Source organism: Apteryx rowi, unplaced genomic scaffold, assembly GCF_003343035.1.
Source record: "Apteryx rowi isolate R43461 unplaced genomic scaffold, aptRow1 scaffold_380, whole genome shotgun sequence".
Classification (NCBI taxonomy): domain Eukaryota; kingdom Metazoa; phylum Chordata; class Aves; order Apterygiformes; family Apterygidae; genus Apteryx; species Apteryx rowi.
The window spans coordinates 282,590-305,805 of NW_020450308.1; positions in this window are offsets into that span (position 1 = coordinate 282,590).

Sequence of the window (23,216 nt, forward strand, 5' to 3'; positions counted from 1 at the left end):
GTGATGCCTATTCCCCATCACTTACACTAGAAAAGCTGCAAACTTGATCACTTGAACAAAATTATTGCTATTTTACAATGCCTGAAGCTAGGCTGCCTTCTCCTTCTGAGTAGAAAAAAACTGAAAAAAAGTTACACATTTCTCTCCTATTATATTCATGAGAAGCCTGAAAGAATTAAAAAGGGTATCTCTTTTTCTCTCTTTTGCTCTGTTTGTGTACAACACTATCTTGGGCAAACACAAACTCTGTGAAAGGCAGATTGTGATATAATGCAGAATTAACCAATAGTCTTTTCAAAGTCCTAAATCTCTTTTCATTCCTTCAGAGCAATTCCTTTCCTTCGAGCAAAATATTTTCTAAGAGGACACCCTGGTGAGGCAGCCCCCTGTCCCCCCACCCAAGACTCATAACCAGACCACTTGCCCCAAAACTGTCAACCTCGCTTTTCAGGAGATAGATGCGAGCTTGTTAAACACCGGTAAGATGCCACACCAGGCTGTGTGTAATGAAACACTACGACTCAAATTAACTACCCGCTGAGGAGTGTACCAAACTCCTTAACATCTGGCTTCAGAGCAAACAGAATCCAGTATACTTTGACAGCAGTGTTTCCCAGAGTTTCATATATCACAGTTATCAGGGAAAAAGTAGAAAGGAGTAAGCAAGAGCTATATCTGGGATTGTGGATGTGTACATGAAAGTCTGACAGATTAATAATCACTGCAGAGGTCACAGCGCTCTGTGAACCATAGCGAGTCGTGCCTTCTTGCACTATAATTCCAGTTCTTTTAGTGTAAACTGCATATTCATCACCAACTCCAGGGTTATGAAGTACTCGAAGCTAAAAGGAAATACATCATTTGTCATTGTAAATAAGAACAAAAAAATTAAACTGAAGTGCACGTTCAGCATATGTTGTTTCACAGCCTCCTCTGTGAACAGGATACGATTTAACTCTTTCACTCCCAGATTCTTTTAATACACCTGTTATGATGCTGGTGCCAAGTCATTTCTCATTAAAATCAAGTCTTTCTTCCTTACATACCCAACTCTACTCAAAACCCAGGGGGACTTGCACCATTAAGCAAAGCAGACTCTAACGCAGATCCTTCCTGTACTCTCTGCTGTTGCCAGATTCACCTGCTCTGCCACGAGACCGGCTGCAAACGCACAGCAGAAAATGCAAATACACAAGGAAAAACAGTGGCAGCAGGAGCAAAGAGAAAAAGCCACCCTGTCTGCCTGTGAACAGCAGCCCCTCTGGGTAGTGGCAGAGTGAGGAGACAGACCTCTGCCCATAGGCCAGTGCACCAGACAGCAGTAAGCCAGCGCTGAATCTAGAAAGGGCCCTAATGTACAGCAAAGGAAGGGTTTCAGCTCTAACACAGCAAATCCAGGATCATTGCCATTGCCAGGTTTTCCAGTCCTGAAAAAATAATGCTTCTTTTCTGCACTGCAAGCCTATTGCACTATTCTGCATTACTTATTCATTGAATTTACCTTTAGAAGAATATAAATCATAACTTTGTCTTTTAACTGTCCCCTAATAAGCACAATTGGACAGGCTAACAGAAAAGTCAGTGAAAGTAGCAGTTCTAGATTGGGACTCTGAGGCCATCAGTAGAAGTACAAAAACAGTCTCTCAGCAGTTAAACCAATTACAACACGCAGCAGCGGGAACAAGAAGAAAATGGGAGATGATGGCAAGTTTCAAACTGATTACGCAGCGTAGCACTAGACCTGAGGTTGTACGTGTTGGCCATTCACAACGCTCAGTCCAGGCACAGATGGGCAGCTGCATGCACAAAAAGCAGGTAGGAAGCTCCTTGAGAAAGGGAGAATGCTCCTGGCAGAAGCCACACTGGAGCAACACAGCCATGGAAAGAAAAAATGACGGATTTGTGGTCATAGAGACTCAAGGGGGTGGGACAGATTCATCTCAACAGCAAAGCAGGCAACCAGGTAGATAACAAAAAGTGACCACAAATGCCAAAACTCACCGAGGTTTTGAGACACAGCCAGTGTCTGAGTGTGTGCATTACTATCTGGACTTCCAAACTGTGATGCTGATTATTCTCTGTGGATTTCCAAAGCAGCCCAAGGTGTAGCACTGAGAAGGCACTGAAACTAAAAAGCACTTGACCTCAGCTTTGAAACATAACTATTAGCCTATTGCAACCCTGATCCATGTCAGGTAAGTGGATCCAGGAAATTCAGTTCATTATCAATGCTCCTCTGTGTCATACTGTTATTACACTAACATAACAGGCTGTGTTAAATAGAACAAATGAGGTCTGAAATGAGGTCTACTTTTCCTAGAGGTGATGCAGAGCTGCATGGACAAACTATGGCTATTAACCTCAATGGTTTTCTCTGTGAGACATCTTCCTTTCCTACTTTTCTTCAGAACCTTTCCCTCACTATGATCCTTACAACCTTCAATAACGCCACATAAGACAGAGGTGATCAAAACTGAGAATAGCCATGCTATAGGAAATGTTTACATTTGAAAATCAGTTTTACACAAAAGCATAAATTTTATGCATAAAAAATATTTCCTCGGTTTCTAACCTGCAAATATTGGAAATAAACCAAAAGAATTCTCAGCATTTTCACTCAAACAAGGAAATGAGAGACTGCCATGTCTGAGTTCATTTTTCAATGTGCTTAGAGGCCAGGAAAAGGAAAGGTAGCTTCCTTTGTGGTTTCAGGCACACATTCAAAATGAAACAAAAGACATGATACCAGCATAATCCAAGCAGGTGGTGGCTGAGTGAGACGACTGCACTGCGACCAGCTCTTCACTTACACCATCACACAGTGAATAAATTCATCGGATTCGGTACTTTTGCTCTAGAACATTCCTTTCTCCTAATGTGCACTCCACGAGCCCATCAGTGCTCTTGGATCACAGGCTACGCTGTTTTCGAGATTAGAGACAAAAATAGCTAAAAAAACACAGGATTTTTTCTCAGGGTGAAAATGCATCTGACGCTGCAGAGAAGCTTCACAGATTGGTGTGTCAGCAGAAATGCTGCTCCCTGTCCCCAGTGGCTCACGGAAAGCAAACTGTGAATATATGAATAGGTGTGTGCAAGCTGCTTCAAAGCCCTGCCTGCCCCCTCACAACAACGCATGTGTCCCAGCTATTCAGCAGTACTAAAACTGGCACGTGCAGATGTGTATTCTCAATATTCATTGCAATGATGCAGTATCCTCTGTCACACGAGCTTCTGAGTTTCTACTTTCTTTCCTCCTTCTGTGCTGCTGTGCTTGAGATCAGCCACCTTCCCAACAGTTCAGAAAGAGAGGAGAACCACATGGGAATTACCTTACATTGTATGGCCAGTATTAAATTGCCTTGCTTTCCTATTTTAAGCAAAGCATAGCCACATGTAATCTTTACTGTTGAGAAAAAGAAAAGAATGCAAGAAAATAATAGTTTTCATTCTTCCTTTAAGGGCTTAAATACAAATAAAATTCTCATTGGTTTCCTAGGAGTTAAACAGTTATTTTTCTCTGTTTCTCCTTTTCTTTCTTTTTTTTTTTTTAACAAACATCAGCCTCTGTGAAGCTTTTTAGAATTCATTCGTTCCTGCTTTACACATTTAGAAACTTTCAGTGTCAGTAAGATCCATTTGCCTTCTGCAAACACATACACCCTGTGAATGCACATATTCATGAAGAGAAGTATATGCCTATTTCTCTGCTGAATCCTTATTAAATGTTTAAGAAACACAAAAATTTCTGATAGAAAATTAGTGCCAAATTCTCTTTCTTTTCTTTTGGCAACTGATATTTTATTTTCTACTTCAGAGAAACCCTAAATGAGTGGTAGCAATCACTTCTGACCTCAAGTCTCTTGTACAGAAATAATGCAGCTATTTAAATTATGTTCTCTGCAGTGTTGAATCTTACATTATGTATTAGTTGTCTTAGTTTTTACACCCCAGGCAATGCAGGTATTTGCAGCTTTATTTAGCCTTTCCTATGTAAGCTAATGCAGATTTAAAAGTGCCCCCCTGGTGGATAAGGTCACTTTGTAAAAGTAACACCTATGCGACCCTTATGTGTTTGCATATATATAAATTCCCTCTATGACATTCCTGTCATGTTTGCTCAGTGAACAAGTAATTTGCCACTCTCGTTACTTCAGGTACAAGGTAGCTTGTGAAAATCAATCTTCTTTCTGCTTCATACATCACAGCCTGTAACAGACACAAAGTGCCTTCTGGTTCTGAACGAAGCTGGGGGAAGAATACAGACCTGTTCTCAGAAGCTGCTTTGTTTGATCTAGATGGGTAGGAAAAGAAAGAAAATAGGCATTTAGCCTAGTAAAACACACCAGTCTTGTGTAGGAGTCACACAGGAAACCTCTATATGGCAAAGCAAAAGCAGTGGGGGGTTTTTCAAAAAATTGTCATTTACCAGTTTGGATTCTCTGATAGCAGAATACGTAGCACTAGGAAGCTGAGCATGCTATCAAGAAATAGTCAGAAATAATTAAAAGATTGTTGACAGATCAATACAAGTAATATAGTCATTGCTACTTTCAGTAGCAATGTGTACCAGTGGACATGGGATGCAGAATTTTAGGGTTAATGCCATAAGGAGCGCTTTTAAAAGGTTACTGTGTGAAGACTCAAGACACCGAGACAAATGAATCCTTCCTCAAGACTGCTTTAGCATATGATTAACATGCAAGACCACACTCATCTTTTATTGGAATCAGTGTGACTTCAGCACATACTTTCCTAAACAGAGATCAGTGTGCGCAACATGGGTTTTCCTGAAAACCTACTAGAGAGTGAGCTTTTATAAGAAGAGACAGTTTTGAAAAAGGAAAATATCTCAAATATCTGAAAATTTTAAAGAAACAAAATAAATGAAAATATGCAAGAAACAAAAACCTTTTTCTTTATATGCTGCAGACAGAAGCACATACAGGTAATTGCATATGCCTACAGTATCTCACACTGCTGGATGCAAAATTTACATATATATTATTGCTCCAAAAATCTGATAAGCAGGGCTCTTAAATTACCAGAGGTATAAAATGCTTTAGGCATCTAGCTGCATACAGCCTCACAGCTAAAACTCGTAGGTGTTTTACTGAGATACTAGGGAAAACTTATTTTTTTCTTCCAAAGGGGCAGGTATGGTTGTGATGATATTGCCTTGAAAACTCAGATGATACTGATGAATGTCTTTCCTTCTAAACCACTATCAATGTTAATCTCCCTTGCTTTCAGATTAACACCAATTCTTTGTAGACACAATTGACTGCAATTTTCACCTTCATTAATTTTCAGATGCAACACCTAACTGAAAGCAATAAAAAAACACAGAAAGAGTAAACAAGAAGTGCCCTATCCTCCTAGCCAGCTTCAGCTCAAACAATACAGATACATTTAACTGTGTATTTATAAAATTTCTTTCTTTGTCAGTTCATCAGGACTGGCAAAAAAGTGTTCATCTGATGAACATTGATGCTGATACATCATCAAACACACAGAAAGAAAATGTCATGAATTTTTATGTGGGGTTAGATTCTGTACTTTTATGAATTTATGAAAATGTAAGTATAAAATTAATAGTAATAATGTAGCATCAGACCTGCACATACAGTTTTTTTCTGTGTGCTTTTAAGTGCCTAACATAAAGCATTACAAAATATTTAAAAATTCAAAATATTCTAACATCTTTAATTTGCCCGGTGATGTTCTAGACACTTTTAAAATGTCTAATCTCACAATTAAGAGTTCAGCGTTAGAAGGAACTTAGGCTCCAATTCACATAACTTTCTCTGATATTATTATGCCACTTTAAATTCTTTCTTTCTCCACTCCTGTGCTTAAGGGGTTTTAAGTTGTAGGGGGTACTATCTACTCACTTAATCATCACAGCAGTAGTATTTGCTCATATCTTACATGTGATCCTTTTGCAGATGGTTATTTAAATTTCTTCATTCATATCTTACTAACCTATCAAAAGTTTAACAGAAGGGGGGAAAAAAGGATAACAGTTCATTGGGCTTTGAACAAAATGTCTCAATGAGACCTGAATCACTAAGAATACTGTGATTTCATAAATGCCATTACAGTGGCAGAGATAAGTTTCCTAATCTATCAAGGCAGAGGGAGTATCAAATATTAGTGGTGAGTGGCAACTGAAGTGCCCATATTTAAAGCAAGGGCAAAAATGATCTGGGCAAGCTTAAGCCCCTTAGTCTGACCTCTTTGGTTTGTAAGACTTTAGAGCAATCTTTGAAGAAAAAGATGAACTAAAGACAGAGAAGTAAATAGAACATGGGATAAAATGTAGCACAGTTTTTCCAATGGTAGATTGTGCCAGACTAACTTGACAGCTTTTTTGGTAAGATAACTGATTTTCTAGACAAGGAAATGAAGTAGATATAATTTGTCTGGATTTAGATAAAACTTTTGCTACAGTGCCACTCCAGAACTTATACATTAAGCTGGAGACTCTGTGGATTACTCCAAGATTGAAAGGTGGATCCAGGTGCGATAACAGCAAGTAATACTGAAAAGGTCTATCAGAGATTAATAACATTTCTGCAACAAGTTGGGAATTCACTGTTTGAAATAACTGTAGTAAAGAGTAGCTTGCTTATACTATTTGATCACCAGGGATACATCAGTATGAATGCAATATGAGATGGCTGTGAAAAAGGCAAGTCCTGTAAATTAGTAGATGATATACTTCTAATAAAGATAGGAAAGAACTATTGTGCAGTTTCATAATCTATCACCTAGAATTATCTGTACAATTCTGGTCAATCATATTCATGAAAGAGAAACTGAACCTGGAAAACATGTGGGGATAGTCTTCTGTGATGATCAGAGGAATGGACCCTACCACAGCAGGAGAGTGAAAGAGCCTGGCTTGTGGAGCAAAGCAAATGTCAATGTCATGGTCCTTTTTCATAAATTAGTACAGGAAGTGAAGTGCTGCTTTTTTCAAGAAGAAAATAGTAAAGCAGTCCTTTCCCAGTGCATTAGCATAGCTTTTTTCCAAAGCCATGTCATGCTCCTTAAAAAACCAAAAGTCCCAGCATTTCTCTCTTTGACATCCTATGTACCACACCTGCAAAGCTACCCATTAACGGCCCGAACTCACTGTATTGTATGCCATAAAAAAATTATTAAAATGTCACACATGGATCTTAAGCTACAACTTCAGAACTATTTGGACACTTCTCGTGAGTCCAATTAGCTGTTCTGCACTGCCATTTTCCTCTGGAATTATTACATTTAATGCTTGCCTTGTATCTACAGCCATACCAGCTCTGTAGCTGAATTCACTGGAGTAGGACTATGCTGATGAACATCTGATTACGATGAATATCCTTCCTCTTAGTCTTCAATGTCTTCAAAGCATACTTCCAGTCTCTGCATCATAACATTATGACCCAAACAGTCCCAGTCCTCATGCTGGTGGACCATTCAGTACTGAAATTCCTTTGTAATAGACTTCAATGAATTAAAGTCACTCTGGTAAACATGGGCAATGGTACTATGATTAACACTCCCTTGCTTTGTTTCAAGCTCACTCCCTTTTCCATCAGTCTTACTTTAAATTGAAAATCTTCCTATTGTGATAACAGATTGGTTTTAACATTGACATCACGGAAACATGGAAACTGGCAAATGGCAAAATTATCAAGATATGAAGGAGTCTTGTTTTCCTCAGGGGGAAAAATGTAGAAAACAAAAACTATGTGCTTGCAGGAATTAATTAAGCATTTTTAGATGTTTAAAAGAAACAGAAGGATTTGAGTCCAAAATTAAAAGTATATTTAAGTATGTAAATTCATGGAATTTAAATTTCTATTATTACTAAATCTCTTTAAAATGACTACCATCCTAAGCAGAATGTCTTTCAAGGGATACTGGAGGACTAATTTGGGGAATCTTACACATATGTAAGAATGTGGATGTATTGCTTTGGTTATATTACATGATCTTGCCAGACTGAAGTGTAGTATGTCCATATGAACTGCTTGGATTACTATTATTACAGTTTTAGGGTTGAACTTCCCAGCTGAGGATTAAATTTTGTTATTCCAGAAAGAAATTTTCTGATAAGAAACACTGTGACAGATCTGTGTAGATGAACAGAGAAGCAAGACTCAAACTAAGTTCCCCTCTGCTATTTTCATGACAATTATATCCAGCAATAGACAGAGTAGCACTTCTGGCAAATAATAGGCATGTCTGAGCCCAGTCTATGTTTTATACCTGACTCCTACACATTTTGGCCCACACTTTAAGGTAAGGTTTCAAGTGTAAATCAAAAATAACAGGTTGCTCAAATCACAGAAAAATATGAAGCCAGCTTGTGTAGTGACCAAAATAGCCCTAAGAGCACACATACTGCACTAGGAAGACACAAGAGTTGCTGGTGAGGAGCAAAGCTAGTTGAAACACAGCTGAAACACATTCTGCCTTTTAATATCAAGGCCTAGCACCTACTCATTCATCACAGCCACCACAGGCATTGCTTTCAGGGAAAACAGAGCTGGGCCAGACTCCTTCAAAACATCACTTGGTGGATTTAAAACATAATGAAAATCTCCATTCCAGGTCCAAAGCATAGGGAAAGATCTCTTTCAGCCTGAGAGATGACATAGAAAGCAAGCCAGGCTGAACAAACAACCTTAAACTACTAGTTGTGAAGTAGAACGTGAAGTCAGGCAGCCTATGCAGATACAGAGCCTTGTACTCAACAGAGGTATGCCCACATGGGCACACAAGGAAAATCTGAGTTCTTAACTTACTGGTAGATAAGTATTCTGTCTGTACACAGGATTTTACCAAACACTGCGTTGTCTGGCCCTGATATGCTACCTAACCTGTGACACAGACCACAATAATTATTGTTGTCTTGAGAACCGTGCTACTACATGCCACACAATTTTGCAGTCTCCTCTCAATCTCTGTTTCCTCATCAGTGTTGCGAAACAATAATGAAAATATTAATTAACAGCTGATACTGAAAAAGCTTCAGAGTATTCCAGCTGTGGCTTGCTAGGAGCGAATTCAAGTCAGATCAGGATTTGCTCAAAGATGGCTGAAGTATCTAAATGGCAGTCTTCCTAGAAAAACACAATGCATTTTCCAGCCTCCTTTCAAATATCTTCTTTTGAAGGGTACCATATAAGAGGCATATTGTCCTAAATTTCACACAGGAAAGTGTATCACCAGAAACAGTGCACTCACTTTGGCAGGTATCACAACAGCCTTGCAATGACCTTTTGATATGGGCAGGAGTTCATTAACAGCCAGTCATAACCTGTGCTTCTTTAAAGTCTCTACCCATCTTCCTGCTACATGATACGTAACTTAGCGTTTGTGAGTGTAATACAACAGCAGAAGGTATGTGAATAATAACACAAATCAATAAATATAATAATGTATTTCTCTGGTTCCCTGGATCAGAGACGCTTAGAAGTGTATCTGTGTCAGCATTTAAGTTTGGATCCAGACTGAACTTTTGAAACCAGTTTCCCAGTTGTCTCCATTTGCTACGCTTTGGTTCACATCGTGGAACAATCCTGGAGCACAAGAACTGAATTCCTTTTGGATGAAAATAAACCTGAAGATGAGCTCTAAGAGTGCACCCAACGCACTCCAACTGCTCAAGGGTGTTCAGTTCTGAGAACAAGACTGGAGCTAGTCCAAAATAACCTCCTTCTCCACCAAATGAATATACTGTGCACCAACAGTTTGGCTCCCCAAAACCACTTCTGTAGGGACAAACTATTTGCTAATGCAGACACTGCTTTGCAGTATTTAGTGTCCTTCACAAGGAAGGAGATAATTGCTATCAATATTTTATACCTGGAGAAACTGCCCTTTTGGTCGCAATTAAACTCAAAAGCATTTTCAGCACACATTAAAGACAGGTGAAAAGGGACTTGTGTGTCACTCAGGGGGTCCTCCAATGAGTTAAAAGTGGAACCTAGATCTTTCAATCTGCATTTTAGGGCCACTATTCCTAACATGACACTACAGCAAAGGGAAGGGCAGCTTGCTTGCCAAAATCAAGGAGCAGCTACTTGCAGCACATCCCCCTAATTTAGAACATAAAGTACAGAATAAACAACTTCAAATTACTCAGTGAATTGTTCCTTTTTGTAACACAGCAAATCCCTTGTCTTTCAATAGAGAAAATTAAAGACAAGAGCTTTGCTGTCCTTTCTCACATTGGTACTGCCAGTAACTCTACTACAAGCAACTCTATTGTCAAAGGAAGGTACAATTCATCGTAAAACTGGCAGAAACTGGATACTTTACTGGCTCCGTGCCTGCCATTCCCAGGCATTGTATCACTGACAGGTTTTCCCCGAGTGTGGTATCTACCACAAGCCATGCTTCAGGAGGTGTGGGTTGATACGTTTTGGTGAACAACAGAGAACCACGCAGGCAACTCTCTGTTCCCTACGCGGAGCCGAACAAATTACAGTCCCCAAAGACGTAAGGGCCCTGGGGATGTCCCCCGCGGGGGTCTGGCCGCGGGGCTCAGGGCCGGCGCCGCCCAGGGCGGCTCCTTCCCCGCCGGCGCGGGCAGCGCTCCCGGGCGGCTGCGGGCGGCGGCCCCGGGCCCGGCCCCGGCCCCCCCCCCCCGCAGCACCCTATAGACGGGACTTGAGGTGAGGGCTGAGCCCAAGTGCACTTCATACTTTTCATACTTCCCCCCCCCCCCAAAAAAAAAAAACCTCTCATATTCATAATTAGATTAAATTTCTTTTACTCCAGTCTAGCAATGCAAACTGTCCTTGAACTGGAAGTTTATTAGAGTAAATTAAATCTGACTCAAGGTTTTTTTGTTGTTGTTCCTTAATACAGCTTTGGCTGAGAAAATCCTCAGATGTAACCACATTTACAACAGGATTAACTAGTTCTAACAAACTCTTCATTTGCATTCTTATTCATGCTCAGCGGAACAATAATATTATTTACTTTCATTTGTATTTTGTTATCAAAGAGGGTTATGTCATTATACTTTCATAATGATTGCACTAACAAGGCTAATGTTAGACACAAAGATTCTATGCATTTAGTTTCAAAAGAATGGGGTTATATCCAGTGTTTGTAGTATTTATAATTAAACAGAGGTATTTTTGATTTTTTCAGTCTTCATTGTATAATAATTAATTGGTACTGTCTAGGAACTAAGCCAAGTAAAGCCTACTTTGCTGTCAGTAGCAATCTAAATTTGGTCCCATACAAGTGTCCTAGAGACTACTAGAATTCTTCTACTGCCAACTATATAAAGGATTTCCATGTTTCTCCTATACAGAGAGAGCATTATTCTCTGAATGCACAAGACTTGAAGAGTGTCTTTCAATAAGAGTGGTAATTAGCCAGTATGACACAGGAAGAGCCATGAATGAAAAATAGCAGCAAATTACCCAAATTTCTAAAGATAAATGGTAAGACTTAGAATAGTGCTGTTATGAAATCAAGGTTTAATTTTAATAAGGGAGGATTTTAATTTATTAGAACACAGACAGGTATAATATTTATATATATTACATAGAAGGAAAAAACTGATGTAATAATATTTTCATACCATTTCAGTCATGGCACAGTACTGCTTTCACCGCCAAAGGAAATGATTATGTGTTTTCCAGACTTGTAGGAAACTATATGCATGATACTAACATCAGCAGTTCATTATATGTTGTTATAATTTTGAGAAATCACTGCAGTCTTCATAACTTGACGAGAACCAAAGCACAGTCTAAGCTAATATGTGTATTTCCTTCTGTGTCAATTAATCCTTTTTGTTTCATTGTAACAGCTATCCACCATTTTTCCACAGTCCCTGCTAGTAAAAGGTGACAACTGTTCTTAGGACACTGATGCAATAAAGGATGCTTGCGTTTTGTATATTTTCTTGCAAAATTTCCAGTTGTGATTGCTAATAATGGGCCTCCATTTCAGTAACCTATTGTACAGTGAAACAAGTGCAGCTTTGCCCCAGTGATTTCTTGATTCCTTTGATATTTGGCGTTTCTCTGAAAGCTCTAAGAACCCAATAATTAGATAAGGACTGCAATTTTAATTATCCTTTGTAGTGGCAGACAAAATGTGATTTATAAAGGCTGCAAAACAACAGGATTTATTTTCATGAATTATTTTAAATTCTTGCGAATTTGAGAAAGATTAACCTAAATTTCTGGACAGTCATATTTGGCAAGTATTGCCAAATTTTTGTTTTGAAAATAATCAGTGGAGGCTATATTGTTATTTTATACTTCTTTATTCAAATTATCTACAGATGCTGCAAAGAAATTTATTCTGAATAGCTATATTAATTATGATAAATTCACTTACATTATTGTCGTTCATGTCTAATTAACCTGAATGCCCAACTGGGAATAGAAAGAATTTGTATAAAACAAGTCATGAATGCTGGAAAGGGGAATTTTTCCCTCATTTCCCTGTGTATACTTTGAAGTTTCACAGAGAAACGTGGAATTGATATTTCAAGGTCAAGACATGTTAGCCCACAAGTGAATTCAAAATTGCAGCCTGAACTATAAAAAGTACTTACCACAGAAATACATACCTTAAATGAAAAGCCATTAAGATAAATGGAATAATAAAGAAAAAAGAAAATAAATGTATCTTTATAAATCAGATCTATCAGTCATTTTGGGAAGAACAAGGAAGACGATTTTTACCAGGGTACATCTTTCTAGCGAATTAGAAGTTCAGAAGCCTGTTGACTGTAATGTGAGTGCTGCAGCCACTTAAAATACTTAAAATATAATTGTGAATGTTTGTTACCTGAAACAGGATTTTGACTGAGCTTTCTTGATTAATTTGAATAAGACTGTGTATTTCATGTTCTTCTGTTTTGCTTTCTTTTTTTTAATTAATAGAAGATTGGAAGTTGCCCCTTCCATTTTTCTTGGAATCACAGCATTGCATATATTGTTTTCACTGTCCAAATTAAATGCTAAAACTCAGTCTCCTGTGAATGGCAGGAATAATGATGAATGCACATGGACATATTTCTATAATTTAAACTTGAAAAATAAGAGCCATGAAATTGTAATGTTATTGTCTTCCAGTACTTTCAGTGGTAGCTGGGCTGCCCTTGTACACCCAGTTTAATATATTATTTTTGATGGTGGCAATTCAAGTTTCTTCAGTAGAACAGGTAGGAACATAATCGAGCTGAAAGAAAATAAATGTCTTAAGGACACTTCTTTGCACAACTAAATGAGACTGGTATCATTTTTCAATCTTGTATTTTCATTGGATTTCACCTAAGAAATAATGGAGCTGGTGAACCTAAGTTGTGCACCATGACCTGAAAGGTTACCAGTCATCTCAAACCATTCATCATCTCATTAACTGCAAGATGTGCAAAGAATATATGTGAACAAACAATGGCCTGTAGTGGGAAAGCAACTCACCGAAAATGTTTTCTCCCATAAATATAAACTACTATGTATTTGCAATGTTCTCTTAGGCAGACTAAGCTCATCAAATATCAATTCCTTGTCCAGCTATAATGAAAACCTTTTATGTGAGGCAAAAGATAAACAGAAGATTTCTGATGATTGCTGCAGTTCAGAAATACTTATCTGCAAGCAGTATGAGAAGATGCCTCCACACCAAAAAAAGTTCTTTTCTGGGTCTCAGTATAATTTTTTTTTCTGTTTTGCCATGTTCCTCTAAATATGATTGTTGCCAAACACTGTTTAAAAAATGAAAATGCTATATAGATGCTAAGTTTTATTAATGTTGTCTTCTAGCTTGAATGGTGCCTATAGGTATATATGCACTAATGATCTGAAAAGTAGAGGATAAAAATAAAAATTAGCCCAAACTGAAACTTGAGATCAAAGAACCACAACATTCTGGCAAAGTTCAAATCCAGAAAGGAACTTCAGCCCAAACCAACCAAAAAAAGACTAACTCTTATTTTCAGCTCCTGAACCGTATTAAGAGAGAGGTGGAATTTATTTCTTTATAGAAGGAGGAAAGTTCTATAGTTTACTTTCTGAGAAAATATAATTTTGCTGATTAAAAGTAAGCTAAATGCACAAATTGAAGGACATGACAACAGAATTTTAATTTAAGGACAATGCTTAAGTCACTCATCCAGAACATGGAGAATTCAGGTTTAGGTCTGTCATCTACCTGAAGTAATATGAACCTTCGTCTCCCCAGAGAATATCCCAATCAGCATGCAGTCTATTTGGATAAAGGGTACTCCCAGTTTCTCCAGTAAATGCTGTCCCTGGAATTCTTTATTACTCATTGCAACATATCAAAAATATACATTCCATCTCCTAGGTGAATCTCCCACCCACCAGACTGCAGTCAGTCTTTCTCTGAATGGTTATGTCTGACACAAAACAGAAAAAGCATCAAGTGGAAGTCTTTGGAGCAAGTCATTCACACCTTCATTGCATGCAAAAATTCCTTCAGGTAAAAGAGACATCTAAATCCAGGTGACCTGTGTCTTGAACGAATTTTGTACCAGAGCAGCTGTTTCTTCTCATTTTTTGAGAACTAAGACTAGCCTTTTGTTTTGCTATTTTATACTCTTTGCAAAAAAAATAAAATGCTTGTTTCAGGTCAAATGTTTTGTTCAATGCAAACAGAAAATGCACTGAAACAAAAATGTATTTCATCAACAACAAAAAAGAAAAGAAATTTTTTTATTTCCGTTTTATCTAATGAAATTTATTTTATAGCAAAAGGACATTGCAGGGTGATCTCTTGAGCTTCCACAGACCCTCACCTTTTTAGCCCTTTCCCCAATATACATCTACACCTGCGTGTCCCTCAGTGGTAGTACCAGTGCAGTGTGCCAGTGTGTCTGTGCCAGCACATTACCCTAGAGACTCCAGCAATCAGACATGGAATTCCAACACGGCATCAAAATTGCTTAGTCCTATGGAAACACTGGGAGAAAAAGTCCTTAAGAGAGGGATAATGGAAGCACAAGGAACAGTTTGTAGGGGGTAAGGCAAGTATACAGACTGATAACAACCTGAAACCACTTCAGCATTTCCACATTTAAGTATTTTGGTACAATAAAAGTTCAGAATATTTTAAGTATTTATCTCCAACTGTAGTAACAGGAAAAATTAAGAAGCAAGAATTCCCCTTAGGACAAAAATTCTACATAGCCCAACTCAATTTAGTTTAGAAGTTTAATGAATAAAGCCTGAAACTCTCCTGTTCTCCATGGCAGGTTCTGTGTTCTAGTTATGCCACCCTACTCACAGAGTTTACGTGGTCAACAGCCTAGTAGTAGGCTGTCAATCATAAAAATCATAAAGCTAAAAATTTCTTTAGAGTATCATCTAAATGTCACAAACTCAGTATTATTTTTCATATTGCATCATTCCTTATAAAGGCCAGCTTGTCTCTGATCTCTAATGCATCCTTGATAGAAGTCCACTGAATTAGTCCTTAGGTAACTTATTTTATTGTGTCTTCAAAATTTGAGTTATTTTATTTTACTTCTGAAAACATTTTGTATTTTAAATATTGTATTTAAATCTTTGATTCTGAAAAGTGACTGAATACAAAACATGATAGCTCTTATTACCCCAAAGTTATATTTTTCAGTGTATGTGAAACGAATATTCAAGACCATTTATGAAAAATACATTGTTTGAAATCTACACAGAAAAAGCGATTATAAATTATTGTCACAGAAGCTGTGCTTTAGTTTCAGCTAGCTTGGAATCATGTAAATGGCTAGACCTACTGCAGGATATGGTTTCTACATTGTGAAACAGATGAGTTTTAGAAATAAAATGCAGTTTTACTTCATGTTCAGCTATTGGTCACAACCTGTTTCTGAGTTAGAGCAGTTTTACAAGTTCTCTGGTTGAAAGAGTTCCAGTTTGAAGAGATGATTAAATATTCATCAGAATAGAGGGAAAAAGTTTGTATCCCAGTGCAAGCTGAATGATCTGAGTGATGCAGCCATCCAACTAAAGAGTCATTCCCTGATACAGAAACTATTTAATATATATGAAGCTCCATGAGGAGGTATCGCTGGAGCCTCATCTCAGAAGACCCTCTGTCCTGGTGGTTAGCACACTGGCTTTGGGTAAAAGACTCAGTTCAACTCTGCCTTCCACAAGAGAGAAGTGAAAGCTGTGTGCTGGAGCCATTGGTGATGATAACATAATCATGCAAAAGTGAACTCAAATCCCCTTGAGTAGTAGAAAAAACTGCTCCTGCATAAGTGCAGAGAAAACCTAATCCTCATGGTCAAACCAGGGAGCTTCATGATGAATCTATCTTGCAGCTCCCTTTTATCTGTCCGACTTCTTTTTCTCAGCTCTTACGGGGACCAATCTACTGTCTACAGATCACTGGAGCTATGGCCACTGTAGCTGAGAAGGGAGCAGGTGGGACATATTTCTTCCATGCATGCACCAGATCCTGCTGAAAGAAGACACTGCATAAACCCAAACACTTAGAAGGAGATCCAAAGACTTGGATCTAGCTGTTAATTTTTCACCAGCCTGCCCTAACCAGCAGACAACCAGATCTACACTTTATCCTTCTGAATCCAGCTGCTGTAAAACTCTGTAGGTGATTTCCCCTATTTTTGCAGTATTCTAGGGTACCTTCAGAAATATAAATTAGTTGGCTACAGCTAAAGCAAAATTTGGAGATACAACTTAAAAGCACACAGCATACTTCAAGTACTAAAAAGGGTATTATAGCTCTACTATAAAAATATAGTATAAAAAATATAACCTAACTACATGTTCAATAATGCATGTCAAGAAATCGAAGTATCAGAATGATTAGAAATGTTTCAAGCCGACATTCCCAGAAGTACTATTTTTCTATCAATAGAAGAATCAGTAGAAAGCAACTGCCTATCTCATAGTTCATCAGCAAAAGAATCATCTAGCTATATTTCATCAAAAAAACACACCAGACCAAAATGCCATTATAATCCAAGAATCAAGGAGATAATTCATCTACTTATAAACTTATGATGTATCTGATGTGCTGTGCAATGCTGATTTTAAAATCCACTCAATGCCTCTGAAAACTCTGATTCTTGAAAAATATTCAGGGTGATTACAGAAAGTATTTAAGCTTATAAAGGCCACTATATTAAAAAGAGTGAGAAACAATTTTAAAAGTCACTGTATTTCTTATGTGCCTGTAACATTTTTTCAGAAGCATGACAGGAAAGAGCTACAGTAACTTTTTCTTTTTAATAAAGTTTTTACAGAAGTGATCAAGGTAAGCTAAGCCAAGTGATTAGACTTACTTAAAAGAAATCTGAGCCATGCATATCTACCTACCCTCTTAAATATATCTGCTACTTCAATACAATTCAGAGTGGCTCAGAATTTATGAACATCGTAACCAGAAGAGTGGAACGTGGATCCTGCTTCCACCACAGATATTGAGCAGGAAGGTGGGGGTTGTGGTGGGCAGGGAGCAAAGGGGATGGAGCAAATCAAAATATTTTCACAGGCTTGCACAGTCCTCATGAACCAGATATTCTGTTCAGATCAGTTGACATCTTCTAATGTGAATGAGTGATGGCCATGTCCTGTAAAATTCTGGTATCCTTCACATTTAAGTTTTAACTGCATATATAGACTTTGGCAAGGCAAAATTCGCTTTTGACACAAATACTAGAACTTCACAATTTTTGGCAAAGCCCATTCGACTCCTGGACTTTTTTTCCAGAAAAAAACTTACTGCTAGAAGAAAAATACTAGGAGAGTTTAGAGTGTATTACAACCAATATAATACAGAAAAGAAACACAGAGAATCCTTTATCACTTCCAAAATAACTATATTCCCTTATTTCTCCAGCATAATGCCTAAGTCCTGAAATCATACATAGTGATAGCAGGCCTGTCACCTTGTTTATGAAATCTGCACAAATTTCCAACCCTTCATGAAAAAGAGAAACATTATTGTTCAGAAGGCTGCACAAAAACTACATGTCAGGCACACAGTGAAGGTTTGGAATAAGCAGCAAGGCATTATTTGCAGGTTGCTGGAACATAGACAGTCCTGAAAATAGTTCTTTTATTAAACACCTAACTGAGCTTCATGGAAATGGCCTCCTACATACCAGCATATGAAACAATATGGAAGCAGTCACTTCTAATAGATCTAAAATTTTAGTGTCTTCACTAAAATACATTGCTGCCATGTTTGCAAATATGCTATTTCATCAATAAGCTTTCAGTTGGGTGTACTTATATGGCATTTGGCTCAGCTAAACTGAAGAGCCAACCACATAGTAACCCCAAAATCACTGAATGAGGCAATGAGGTCTGGTGCTGATCATGGGCAGCAAAATCATTTCTGAATCCAATGAAAAAAATGAAGATAACCTCTAAAAACCAAGAGATATTATCACTGGACATTTTTAGTTCAGTAGCCGACACACTTGACTATGATGTGCAATAACATTTTGACTGCAAAGAGTACCACTCTTTCCCAGCCAAGTCAGGGTCAGGGATTTGATCTCAGTGTCACAACAGAATTTGTCAAGCCAGAGGGAAGTAAGAACTATAACTGTGGGCCTATCTGGCACTCCAGAAACTGCAGAAGTATATTTCAAGGGCTGAACATCCAGAACAAAAGCTGAGTTTAACTACAGATTCCTCCACCTCCTGGCCCAAGGGACATAGACTACAATTACAAGGGTCAAGCCACTGAAAAGGATCAGTAGCTTAGAAGTGGCAAGAACACCTTCAGGCAAACTGGTTCAGAACATTTAAGGACATGTCATTGAGATGAGCTATGTACAAGTAACCTTTGGCCTATCAAATCACAGCGATGAAACATTATCCAGGAAAGAAGAGTTTGGGAAAGGCATTTGGAACCGGTCTGCATGCACACAGCTAGAACAGTAACCGCAGCCTCAGCCACTCTCTACACTGTTCTTAGTAGAAACCCAACTTGGTTTTAGCAATGTAAAGTGGGATTTACCTCTTCTAACCCAAAATTTTAAAGATTAGATATCTAAGGCTCTACATTTCTCTTACAGTTGATGGAGGGAAACAGACAGCTTCAGGAGTTGGTTCACTGCAGCTGAAGATAAGTGTCTATCTAAGGGCTGCTGAATCATCCCTGCAGATGCTAGCTTTTCTCCATTGACTGTAAAGGGATTTAGAGAAACTAGCATCAACAGACATATCTTCTTTTTACATTTCTAAAGCTAGGTGAGATGAAACCCACTCAGAGAGTCCTTTCTTTACCCAGCAAGAGTATATTAACCAATTGTGATCTTCTCCTTTCACACAGTTATGTCAACTATGTACCGCCTCCTGGTCAGAGCAGCAGCAATGAACTACATACCTATGCCAGCTACCACAATATGTTTGTGAGTATTATGTTCATTGTATTCTTCTTCTGCCATACACAGAGTTCTCCACAGAAATAATCTTGATGGTACCGACTCTGGAAATTGAACATGCCATTGAGATTTAGAGAGGATCTAGGCCAAAACAGGCTCAGCACCATTTGCCAGAATATCTAAAGACTCAGACAAGGTCTAAAGACTACTGACATCCCCCCAAAATGTGTTCTGTATTTGCCATCTTTTCTTTATTACTTTAAGGAGTAGAAATTACATTTCTCCCAGTGAAAGCTGTGATTTCATTATTCCAAGAGCTGGAGCACTGGGTCTATTTTGTCTCTGTGCTGATCACAACCTGTGTAAAATCAGAAAACAGCTAAAGTTCCTACAGTTTTTGCTGTCCTCTCTTTAAAACCAGAAGAGCACAGTCTTCATAAAAGAGAACATGATATACAGTCTTAAATATTTTACAGCACTTCTTTAAAGATGTCAAGTAAAAAATTTGCTTTTCTAATCAGAACTTAACTCCTGTTGTTTTAAACTTCCTCACTAAAAATCTATTTCAATTAGGGTGTTTAAGGAGTATCAAGAGTTTTATTTTTAACTGATAACCAGATGGCAGCTCTTTGTCTGAGGTTTTGTTTTTATTTAGCTGGATTTTCCATTTTTGTTCTTAATAAATATGGCAGGCATTTTATTCTGCTACTACTATATTTTAGCATATTTAATTGCCAAGTTCACACAAAACGACCCACTGCTTTTCTCAAGCAGATGGTGGAAGTTGTTTCTAAAACAGTAGTGAGACTTCTTTTCTAAATTGCTTGCATAGCTTTATAAGATCTATTCCCTTTTCAGAAAATACGCATAATAGATCAACTCATGAGCATGTACCTTCCATGCAGTTAGGGTCCAAATATGCAAAGTGTCAAGCACGGTAGCCCATATCTCTGCACTAGAACAACTTTTTGTGTCTAAAACTGAGCACACATTCCAGTATCTGTGAACAGAGACTACATCTTCAGTACCTGGCAAATGTGAAGTCTTAATAAACAGCAGTGCCCATTTGGGACTTTATTATTTACCCTTTCATTATACATACCTTCTGTTACTACTTTTAAGTATGGGGAATTTATAGCAATATAACTCAGAAAGGCATGCAACAAAAACTCACTTTTGGATGAATCTTATCTGACTGCTAAACTAAACGTACAGGTTAAGTCAAAGCCTACTAAGTCATTGGCCTTTGAAATGAGCATGAATTATATTTTGTTCCTGCAGTCCCACTGTGTAACACTCTGTAAGTCTTTATTTTGGGAAAAAGACCATTTCCAAAGTCTGTTTCTTATATCTCCTTCAACATATCAGTTACTTCCCAAGTCAGAACCTTCCATCTCAGTGCAAGAAAAGATTTGTTTTAACAGTGTAGGCTGTATATGTAGTGTCTCATTCACTAAGTCTTCCTGTGCATATACAAATTCACACATAACTGGTCTCACTGAAGTCTCTGAGACTTCAGCACCTGCTTAAGTTATACACAGGCTTAAATTCTGGAAGTAGGCTCAGGCATGCCATCAGATCTGTTTAATTAGGCAAGTTTCTGTCAGGTGCTATGCATTCCAATAATGAGTGCACAATTGATGTATACAATATTCAGCAGAAAAAAGAGGAAAAGGCTGAAGAACATTCCAAATTTAAAAATCTGAATAATACTGAAATTTGAAATACTACCTTTCAAAATTTTCCTTTATATTTAAAAAATTTCAAACCAAAAGCATCATCTGAAATGTTTTTTTTAATAATTTTTACCATTATTATTTTGAATGAAAAATCTTATTCAGATATCTACAAAAACGAAATCTCCTGCCATGCAAATGGCTAGGAAAAAAACTACATATAATAAACTCTCAAAATCAGTCCTACTGCAAAATGAAGAGTGACCTAAAAGAGTGGCCTAAAATAAAGAATTTACACAAACTCATTTTTGTAGTTTGGCAAATGGGAAGTATGAATAAAAGTAGTAATTGACATAAATCAGAAATATAGATCCAAGTATCTCTGAGCATTCTCTGAAGTTCAAATCTGGATCTGAACCCAAACCCAGTGCCTTGCCAATCATTAATAACTGTAAAGTAATATTTTATAATAACTTTAATAACTTTTAGATCAAAACAAGCAGTCTAACGAACCCTTGCCAACCCGCATACTGCCCAGGACATGGCTAGGGACGTGACCTGGAGCACCCCATCTGCCCTGACCTGCTCTCAGAGCTCTGCCCCTGGCAAAGCTGGCTCCTGCCACCCCACCGAGGCATGGGCAGCCCTGACCCCAGCTACGCTACCTCCTACACCTACCTCCTAAACTCCACTTACCTCAAAGGATTTGGCCCATATATTTTATAAGAGAAAGTATTAAACACAGCTGTTTCACATAAATGTATCCTTGTTCACACAAAAGCCTTATATAAATGTCCACATCACTCTTATTTTCAATGAGTCTGCAATATTTTTGAAGCTGTCAATCAATGGCTTTTGCACTGCACTTGGCACAATAATAAATTCTAACAGATTGATGCCCAGACTAAGAAACAAAAACTTTAACAAATATTGTCCAAGTAACATGAAATCCTATCATCAGTTGAACAATCTAATTAACAGGTCACTGATATTATTTGGGATCTTTGAGTATTTGGAAAATGTTCTCCATTTGTATAGTGAAAGTATGATTCCTTACCCAGTCAGGCATAGATGAAGAGGGAGCATGAATAAAATGTATTATGTTATGGAAAGATAATGATGTGCCATTAAAGAGATTAGCTATTATGTTTCCTAATTTTCAATAATGTATTTAAGAGAGAGAGAGACTGGAGCAAAAGGAAGGACTGAAAGAAATGTAACATTGTTATTTAAAATGTGTGCATAAGGTATATGTGTGTATACTCCTTCACAATTTTATATGATTAACAAAAAGTAATAACTTTATGCTCAGTGCTACTTGTGAAAGAACAAGTTTTGGTCTTGTATAAAGGTTTTGTATAAAATGCTATTCAGTCTGAAGATAGCTAACAAGTTAGTTATTAGAGAGCTTGCATAATTTTATGACACAAAGCAGGGCTTATCACATATTTCACATCTAGACTGTATTGTAAAAAAAATTGTATCCAGTCAATGCTGATTTTGACTGACTGAAACTAAACATGGTGGGAATAAAATGCACATTCTGTTTCAAATGGAATAAGAAAGGACTTTCTCATTAAAATGATTTGCTGATATGACTTAAAACAATATATTTAATCTTCACCTTTTTTATGTAAATATCTTTTAACCAAGAATTTTAAAAGTATAATTTAAAAAAGATTTTGTAAAGTATATAATGAGACGATCTCTCAGATGGGAAGACAAATTAAAAGTGCAATTCACACTGTTATAGCAGCATTGCCACCATGGAGCTACTAATCTTTTGCACAATACTCACAGTAGAATGTACTCCAGTCTCTGTAGGGCACGTGATTATAGACTTGCAGGGAAACTGGGATTTAAATTATTCATCAATGTGAATTTCCTTTTGCAGAAAAATTACTGTGCCACATAAATAACAAAACTGTTAATTCTTGGCCTTTTGCAAATTAACTGCCTGGTAATAGCATCAGTTATTACCAGTTAGCTTTACTAGCAGTTACAATAACAATATACTGTCAAACAAAAAGCTGTATATTAAAATAGTGCTAAAGACAGAACATCCGTGTAGCCAATTAAATGTTCAGAATGCATTAGATCTTGTAAATGTAAATAGCTGTGTGTAAGCCTGTCAGAGGATTTGATGAATGCCAGATTATGGCCATAACTTACATGTC